An 8,789-nucleotide genomic window follows, 5' to 3' on the forward strand; every position below is an offset into this window, starting at 1 on the left:
AAAAAAAAAAAAAAAAAAAAATATATATATATATATATATATATATATATATATATGTATAAAAGTATCTCCCTAAAAAATAAGTATTAGTATTCTTGTTGAATAAATATTTTTAATTTCTTAGATATTTTTTCTCTCAGTGTGTAGATATATTGAATACATATTCTATGTTAAAAGTTTAAATATTTGTATGCAAAGACCAAAACAACAAGAATATCCAGTGTTAGTTACGTATCCACTGGTAATGGTACTTTTCCCTTAAATGCAATCGTTATCGTGAGTTTTAGGTTAAAAATCTTTCCTTTATTGTCAATGAAGGTTTTTATGCGCTCTGACGTCTTGATTTCCGCCTCGTTAACCTCTCCCTTATGATTCCTTAGAAATTGCTATTTAGATATATCTGCGTTCATCGTATTTAACGTTAGCAGCGTGAGGTCAGTCATGGACCAACTGTATAGTGAAATGTAATAAAACGACGATACACGCATTAAATCCGCATTGCCCTCGCCAATTAAGTCCGACATTCACGCCTCGTACCGGCGAGCAGGCGCGAACCTGACCGGTATTCAAAGAGAGATCCTGAATTCCAGGGAAACAGATGTCGGAGCATCGCGCGGAATTCGTTACCGCTTGATCCCCTCGGACAGGAACTTCAGAATGCTAATCCATCGCGCTCGACGCCGTCTCGAAGTCCCCTCGTAACTTATTTACCACGAGCTCCGTAGCGCACGATGAGTAAAAAAGTAATAGTCGCGCACGTCGCAACGCGCCGCGCTTTTTCTCCGGTAAACGACCTGAGCCGAGCTCCAATGAGAGACGCGCAACCTTCGTTATACGGTAAAAGCTGATTGATTCGCGCCATTTTGCCTCCCGCAAAAAGCTACAGAGACAGAGCTTTGAATCGTTTACGTGATTCCGTAATGACATTGGCGCAAACGCCTTACCGTCGGAGGCCTTGTTATTAAGAAATAAAGAAATCTCAAAGCGAGAGAAAGGACGACTAGTAATCGCACGCGGCGTGATAGTCGAACGACCCCCTTTCGAGAGCCGCTCGTCCCACTTGCATGCTTTTAACCCTTCGCGTACAATGTTGAGTCTTGTAGAGCCGAGCGAATATTCAATCGCTCACTAACCTTCGTAAAGGGAAAATTACGAAATAACGCAAATCAATTTGTAAATCTTGACTCTACCACCTCATAATCGAGGTTTTTCCATATTTCTGAAAAAGCAGATGTGTGAAAAAATATTGATATTTTAACAAAGTCGTGATGGTTGTCCGGACTGGAGGGATCTATATTGTATTGTATGCCCAAAAAATTATGATTGCACACGGAAAGAAAAAATATCTAAAAAATAAAATTTCAACGTGTATCAGTAATATTTACTTGAATCTATTTTTTTCATTTAAATATAATAAATAATTGCTGTAGTGGAAAGGTAAGGGGTTTAAAAAAAATGTATAATATCCTATTTAAGAAATATCTTATATTAGTATAAGCAAATATATTATTAGAGTATTCATATCGAGTAAATATTTTTTACTAGCTTAACCCGGCGCATTGTTCTCTTACATTTAGAATATCTAAACTTAAATTAACACAGTATCAAGAGGAAATCACAGAGAGTGAGTGTTCAGGTTTCGTGATAGCCTATATTTTCTTAGAGAGTAACTATGCGAAATTTGGTTCAGATTAGTCGAAGGATTTAGGAGTTAATAGGGAATAGAAAATGTGGATACTTGAAGTAAATCAGCAAAAATATTTCTGACTGAATCAGCAAGAAAAGCATTCTATTAACAATCAGTGAGTATTCACTGATTTCCAATGAAAATATTTTCACTTTACGGCGCCGTCTTATTTCTCACTCATTTGGACCAGTAAAAGTGGTATTTCACTGCAAAATCTATGATAAAATAAAAGTGTCCAATGCCTGAATACCAAGAGAAAAAATATCTAAGAAATAGTAAATATTTGTTTTTTAATGGATACCACATAACAGCACATTTACTTGTACTAATATCAAATATTTCTTAAACAAGGAAAAATATATATTTTCTTAAAATCTTAATTTTCCATGAAAGTCACTATTCTATTCTCTCTCTCTGAAAGAATTTAGATTTAAATAAATATATTGTTATTACCCATCAAATATTTTCGAATTTTTAGATCTTTTGTGTATTCCTAACCCTGAACATTCTTATTGTTTTGGTTCTCAAGCACAAGAAAACAAAGACATACATTCTATCTTATACATATAGATTTCTTAAATATTTTTTTCTCTGGTACGCACGAAGGGTTGACCTCAGCTCTTGGAAGAGCTTACGCGGGAATCCTTTGCGCGCGTCGCGGATCGGCACGAGAACGCCGGTATGTGTGCCGTCGTCAATCGCGTCTCGATTTAAGTGGCGGAGTCGTAAGTGGAGTACTGGGGCGAAAAACTGCCTCCGCGGATCGGCTCGCGCCGAGCGATCTCCCACGGGCACGAGTGCGTGCCGCGCACACGTATGTGCGTGCACACGAGAGCGATACGCCGTTGCCGATCCGTTAGATCGGAGAAACCTTCGCAATCGACCGCCGCAACGACAACGACAACGTTGACGAAGAGGAGGAGGAGGAGGAAGAAGAAGAGGCGCGTAAAGTCGCACGCGTCGTACTACTTCCTCCTCCGGCCATATTCGCAACTGCCGACCGCCTTTTTCTCGCCGGCGTGGAAATTGCGGCATGCATGTTCGCGTGTTTTTCCGCACGCGGCCACCCACGTCGCGGGACGCGCCGCGGTGACGACAACTCAACTCGCGTCGTGTTAACAGTGATCGTTTTAACCGGTAAATCGAGCGCTCGACGTCGCCCGAGAGCGTTCACGATTTATTGCTCGCGAAATCGCGCGAATCGCCGCGATTCCGCGCGCAGGCCGACGTCGATTCGCGCAGCGAATCTTCCACGGAGATGCGCGCGATGAATTGCGAATTCGTGTTCGACCGCGTCAATTTTCGTTACACGTCGCTTGCTCTCCAAAGTACAATCGGTGTATTCTTCATTGAAATTCCTCACTGATGATTCATTTGCAAGTATAGCGCTGCAGTCAGCGAAATCTCGCTGAGAGGATCAAACAATAGCGAGGGTTGTTACCACTACCGATAATTTGCTGACACAGACAGTTCTATCGCATGCAACTTGCATGGCAGCAATTTACTTTTAATTAACCATCACTATGAATGCAGAAAGTTGAATTGTGTAAGATAAAAAAAGTATCAGTAACTGGATACGCATTTAACCTCTTAGACACTCTTATTGTTTTGATCCTTAAATACGAATATTTTTCCAATAAACGCTAACAACATTTATTTTTATGCTGATATAAAATATTTTAAATAAAAAATATACATTTTTTTAAAACCTTAGGTTTTCATCAGAGCAATTGTTTATTTTATATAAACAAAAGAATTTAGATTTAAGTAAATATGCTATTACTACTCACTGCGCGGATAAATATTTTTTATTTTTCAGGTACTTTTTCTGTCAGTGTATATACAGTCAATAACTGTTGTCATCTTGAATATCTTCATAGTAAAAAATATATCTTCAGATCTTCAGATTTTCGAAGTTATTGTATTTAGAAAAAAGCTTCTTACGGTGATTATGCTTGTTTTCTGAGAAGAATAGCTTTGAAGATCTTCACCTTTGATTTTTTCTTCGATGTGGTAATAATTATTGATAAGAATGCCAAACTATCTTTCGTCTATCTGAGCGATTGACACGTATTTCCGTCGCTCTCTAACGTCGCGTGTTTCACGACGCTTTCGCGCGTTCCGCTTGAACGCCGACAAAATCGTAATACCGCGTCGCAATCTCCGGGCATTTGTCACTCGGCGGATAATCACTCGCCGCTCTTGTTCGCGGCTGCTTCCGCAGGTAGAAACGAGCGCAAATGAAGAACGCGCCCTCGCGCGCACCGCATCCTGTGTCGCCACTGACGGAAAGTAAATCGCGCGTATTCTCGCGTGCGCGTTCTTTTTTGCGCGCGCTCTGTGCGCGGCCGATGGAACGTGACGACGACGTGTCGCGAAATTGGCCAGCATCCGCGAATTCGCACTCTCTCTCGGAGAGACACGAGAGCCAGAGAGAGAGAGAGAGAGAGAGAGAGAGAGAGAGAGAGAGAGAGAGAGAGCTCGACTTTAATCCAGCCATGGGCCGACTACATAACGCAATTGAATCCGCGTGGCCGCCACGCACTTTCGTCGGCGCCGGAGGGATTATGGCCTCGGGCGTTTAACACGAAACGATATATATCTCCGATGCTGTAAGGCACCCAAGTGAATTTATCGCTATCTCGCACGAAGGTGTATATACCTCACGCTGTTACACGGCGAAAGGGCCGCGACTTTTCGCGCGCGAGGGGGCGGCTAAGGTAATCTCGAGTTACTCCGGAAGTATTCAACGCGGATTAGTTTACTGGCCGGTGACAGCGGCAAAAATCGCGGCGCAACAAAGTGCACGGTTGAATCGTGAACCTCGACCGTGAGTGAGCGTGTAGCCGGAGGCGCGTATGCGTTTACCTAGATGAATTATGTTTTCATTCGGGACGCGCGCGGCGCGCCGAGGAACTATACTGGTAAATGACACGTCGGCTCAGGCATTCCACGCGAATTTGAATAACGGGAGTACAATGACGGCAGCCGCACATAACGTTACCGCGAAAAGAAGTATTTCGACAAGCGCTCTCTTGCGGGATTCCTCTCCGACCTTCCGCTACGAATTCTTAACGAGATCGCTATACTGGCCTGGACGCGAGGGAATCCGAATGGATTTCAGGGGGCAAGGAAAGGAGACGACCGAACGGAATGCGGATTTGCGGTAGTTTTATCGCGCGATTCTTCTGCCGAGCAAACATTCACCGCGATTACGCTGAAAAGAGGATCTTCTGGTCGAAACGAAAATTCGCTACGCTGGATCATAATTTGGTCAGAATGAAATGAACCAAATATCTAGTCTAGAATTTGGTTGGATTAACCAGATATCTGGTGAAATATGAACGAAAGTTAACAAGGTTTTTGGTTAAGCAGAACCTGAAGTTGTTCAATTTGAACAGTTGTAACATTTGTAAGTTCCGGTTAACTAGAGATCTTGTTTGGTTATCGGAATCTTATTAATTTGAACAGAATTCTGGCAACCAGAATTTTCTTTTATTTCGTCAGGCATTTGTTTATTTCAATCAAATAATTTTCTTTTTGTGTTTACAAGGAACACTTAGCTATCCCTTTTTCAACGTTTCATTCAATAAATATATATAAACAAAACAGATGATTAACATAAGCGTTGAGTCAACTTGATCCAATGTTCCCTAAAAATCTCTCGTGAAAATGTAATGATAATTCGACAAGATTCGACTTGAAAGATTAAAATAGATCGATGCACCTAAAAAAATATAATATCCTTAAAATTTTAGAACCCAGAATTCCTTTGAAAGAGAGAATATTCTAAGTATTCTACAATATTTTTAAAGTTAGAGAAATTTTGTCTCTTATCTGCAAAAAAAGTCTTGTCCTTAATAGAAATTTCTCTTCTAGTGAGAGGGCATTCCGTGTATTTCAGATAAATATTCGCTTTTGATTAAAAAGAAGCTGGAATAATATCTAGCAGATATCCGATTAATAATCCACTTCGTTACGATAGAAATTTCCTTTTGGTAAGAGCTCTCGCTTAGAATATCGAATTGCAGGAAATAGCAACTCGTAACTGGAGTTCTTTTTTTTTTATTTCGACGAGTAACGAACTGCGCCTCGCGCTGATGCAACAAACGCATCACTGAATCGCGCAGCCACGAAGGAGATTTAATCCTTCGCCGCTGTATCTTCCTGCATCGCCGAGACTTATAGAAGGATGCGGAATTGCATCGAAGATGGTTATACACTTCACTTGAGCGCGCGCGCGCGCTAAGGTGAATTTCAGTGACGCGTAATCTAATCGAGTTATAAATAAATCGTGGGTTGCGGTGCAGGGGATTCGCATCGATTTTGCCTCGATACGATTTCACTCGCGGCTCCGTTCGTGAATTCAGCATCGCTCATCTCTCTCGGGCCGGTGATTATCTCGGCGCCAATTAGATTGTTATCGCTATTACCTGAACGTCAAGTTAACCGCGCGATTATCTCGCCACTATCGCGGACGTGGCGGCGAAGGAACGCACATGACGTCATAGACGTCGGAGGTACGCGAAACGTCAGAATTACCGCCTGTTGCGTTTGTCCCGACGTGAAACACACTTGGTACATGATGCATCCTCTGCAGGAGCTCATCATTCCTCAGGTGCTCTCGCTCAGAGAGTCCGATTCCCTTCCACAGACGGCGATCTACGAGCGACCTGCGCGAATGCCAATGAGAAGGACGCGCGTAACGCAGCAATATCGACTACGCGTTGGTTATATACCTACGCGCTTGAAGAGTTTATTCATTTAAATCACGATACTTAAAATTATACAAAATTATTGTTCAGAAAGTGAAGTAAATATAGAAACATGTAATTTTGTTCGATAAATAGCGAATTTATGAATAGCTCCTTAATGCGCTACTGAAAATGTTTCCCTTGGGCGCCCTAAAAATACACCTTTGGTGAATAAAATCCTTAAGAAAGTCGCATAATTGAGAGCAATTAGAAGAAAAAAATTCGGACGTGGCGGTTAGAAATAGAGGATAGGATGCATTAAAGTTCCTCAAGTCAAACTTGGGACACTGTTTACCATTTGCAAGAAGGAAGTAAGAGAGAAGTTGCGTGTTTCGTCATTTTAATCTTAAGGTACATTCACACCTTAGCAGAGAAGCAGAAGCAGAGAAGCTGCTGATCAAGTGGTAGTCGACAGTTTCTGTTTTTTTACCAATGCGACTTCTGATTGGCTTCTGCTTTTATGCCAAGGTGTGAATTCTCCTTTAGAGTTTCTCTCTCATTTCTCTCTCACTCGCACTCATGGCATTCCTAAAGATGACGGACAGGATGCGGATCAATCAGAAGTATCATCATATTTTGTTTTAACTCGAACTAGAGGAACTCTGGGACGCACGATCGGGCGAAATGTGTCAGTCGTTCAACTTCAGTCACTTTTTGCTGAGCGTAACTAATTTGCATGCTCAATATCGTGTACGCGTGGTTCGCTAGCGATCAGTACAGTAATGATAGATGGCAATAACAGTAATAATAATCTAACGGCTTCCCGCATACTTATTTTGTATCTTAACGTCTTATTTAATCTTCTACGATAAATGGCACTTTGTGGTACTTTCTATGCAGATTATTTGTCAATTATTCGAGCATGTGGAAATATTAACTAATACACAGAACCGTAATTAATTATTGTATCGCCTGAGAAATTAATATCCCCGGAAATATAACCTTAGACAAAATCTATAGTCGAATCTCTTGATACTTCCATACCGAGTTCTTACCAGCAAGTTCGAAATAGAGCAATTTCTGTGTATCATTGTAACTAATTAGAAAAATATTATCTGTTTTAGATCAGATGGAGTTTGTAACCGTGGCGGAAGGTGTCTGTGATTTCGGTGATTGCGGTTGCAGTACCGAAGGATTCGGTTCGGGCCAAGCAAAGTCGCCTCAAAGGTTTGTATACACATTCCCTGTATTACTTCGTTTAACTTTTTGCAATTGAAACCTAAGGTATTTCGAAATAAAAATCGTTGAATTTTGATCGCAATGATCCGACTCACTCGTGTGCGCGCACTTATTCGTTAATGTAGACCATTAAAACTAATTGACAACGTTATCTTTATGTTGCAGGATCGAAAGCAGGATGCAAGCGACTTTGAGCTGCCAACGTTCGGTGAGTGAAAAAAGTTTACAGATATATAATAAATACATTCTAATGTGGCAAGCGTTCGTAAAACTAGGCAAATCGATTTAATTTGATCGTAGATTTTTGCACTTTGAGTTGCTTCCATGAGAAGCTAAGACATGAAGAAAATTTATATTTTCTTATTTGAAAAATATTTTATGTTAATACAAGTAAACATGTCATTAGTACTCACTAAAAAAATATTTTTCATTTCTTAGATATTTTTTCTCTCAGTGCAATTATTTTTTATGGATCTAATACGAACTGTATCTTTGAAAAATGATTGAAATATTGCATTACTTATAATTATATTTCCTTGGTCAAGAAATTGAAGACTCATTAATAATTATTTGAGTTACGCATCGTGATTTGCCGCCTTTACTCATGCCTTTATGCCACGTATCGCTATCTCTTTTAAACGATCAACCGTTGCACATTATTTCGCCTTCGCTTTTATGCGAATATGTGAAAATTATAACTGGCTATTCGGAGACGGAGTTGTTTTCGACTATGTAAACGTTAGACTGACCCCTCTCGTTAGTAGGGGGACTCACGATGACTCACGACCTCGGCCCCTAATTAGTAGGTTGCCACTGATTGCTCCGGGTGGATAGACTGCCATTGTTTAGCGCGTTTAATGACTGTTTTGCCGCGGAGAATATCCCGACCTCGACCTTTATACCTTCGTTTCTGTTTCGTCGTATACTACTTAACGTACCAGCGATGATCTTCAATCATGTAAAGTGACGTTTCATTGATGGCGCGAAGAGAATGAGGACGAAGCGAAAGTCATTGATAATGTTATCCTTTCTATATAGTCTCCTCTCGGGACACGTTACTAGCTTCAATCTCGATTTCCTCGACTTAGAAATATATGTATGTGTATATATATATATATATATATATATATATATATATATATATATATATATATATATATATATATATA

The 8,789-nt window shown here is 40.5% G+C and overlaps 1 protein-coding gene and 1 long non-coding RNA gene across 2 annotated transcripts in view; one reads left to right on the forward strand and one right to left on the reverse strand.

Moving 5' to 3' along the window:
* The window catches only part of LOC116851294, a 36,346-nt gene extending 28,759 nt beyond the window's left edge, over window positions 1-7,587 (forward strand). Inside the window, exon 3 of the long non-coding RNA XR_004379559.1 lies at window positions 7,506-7,587. This is a non-coding gene — a long non-coding RNA (uncharacterized LOC116851294). The remainder of the gene's footprint in view (window positions 1-7,505) is intronic.
* The window catches only part of LOC116851293 (agrin), a 53,883-nt gene that overhangs the window by 26,457 nt on the left and 18,637 nt on the right, over window positions 1-8,789 (reverse strand). The gene's annotated exons all lie outside the window — the stretch shown is intronic.

Source organism: Odontomachus brunneus, unplaced genomic scaffold, assembly GCF_010583005.1.
Source record: "Odontomachus brunneus isolate Ranch 3 - 2012 unplaced genomic scaffold, Obru_v1 Obru_scaffold_171, whole genome shotgun sequence".
NCBI lineage: Eukaryota > Metazoa > Arthropoda > Insecta > Hymenoptera > Formicidae > Odontomachus > Odontomachus brunneus.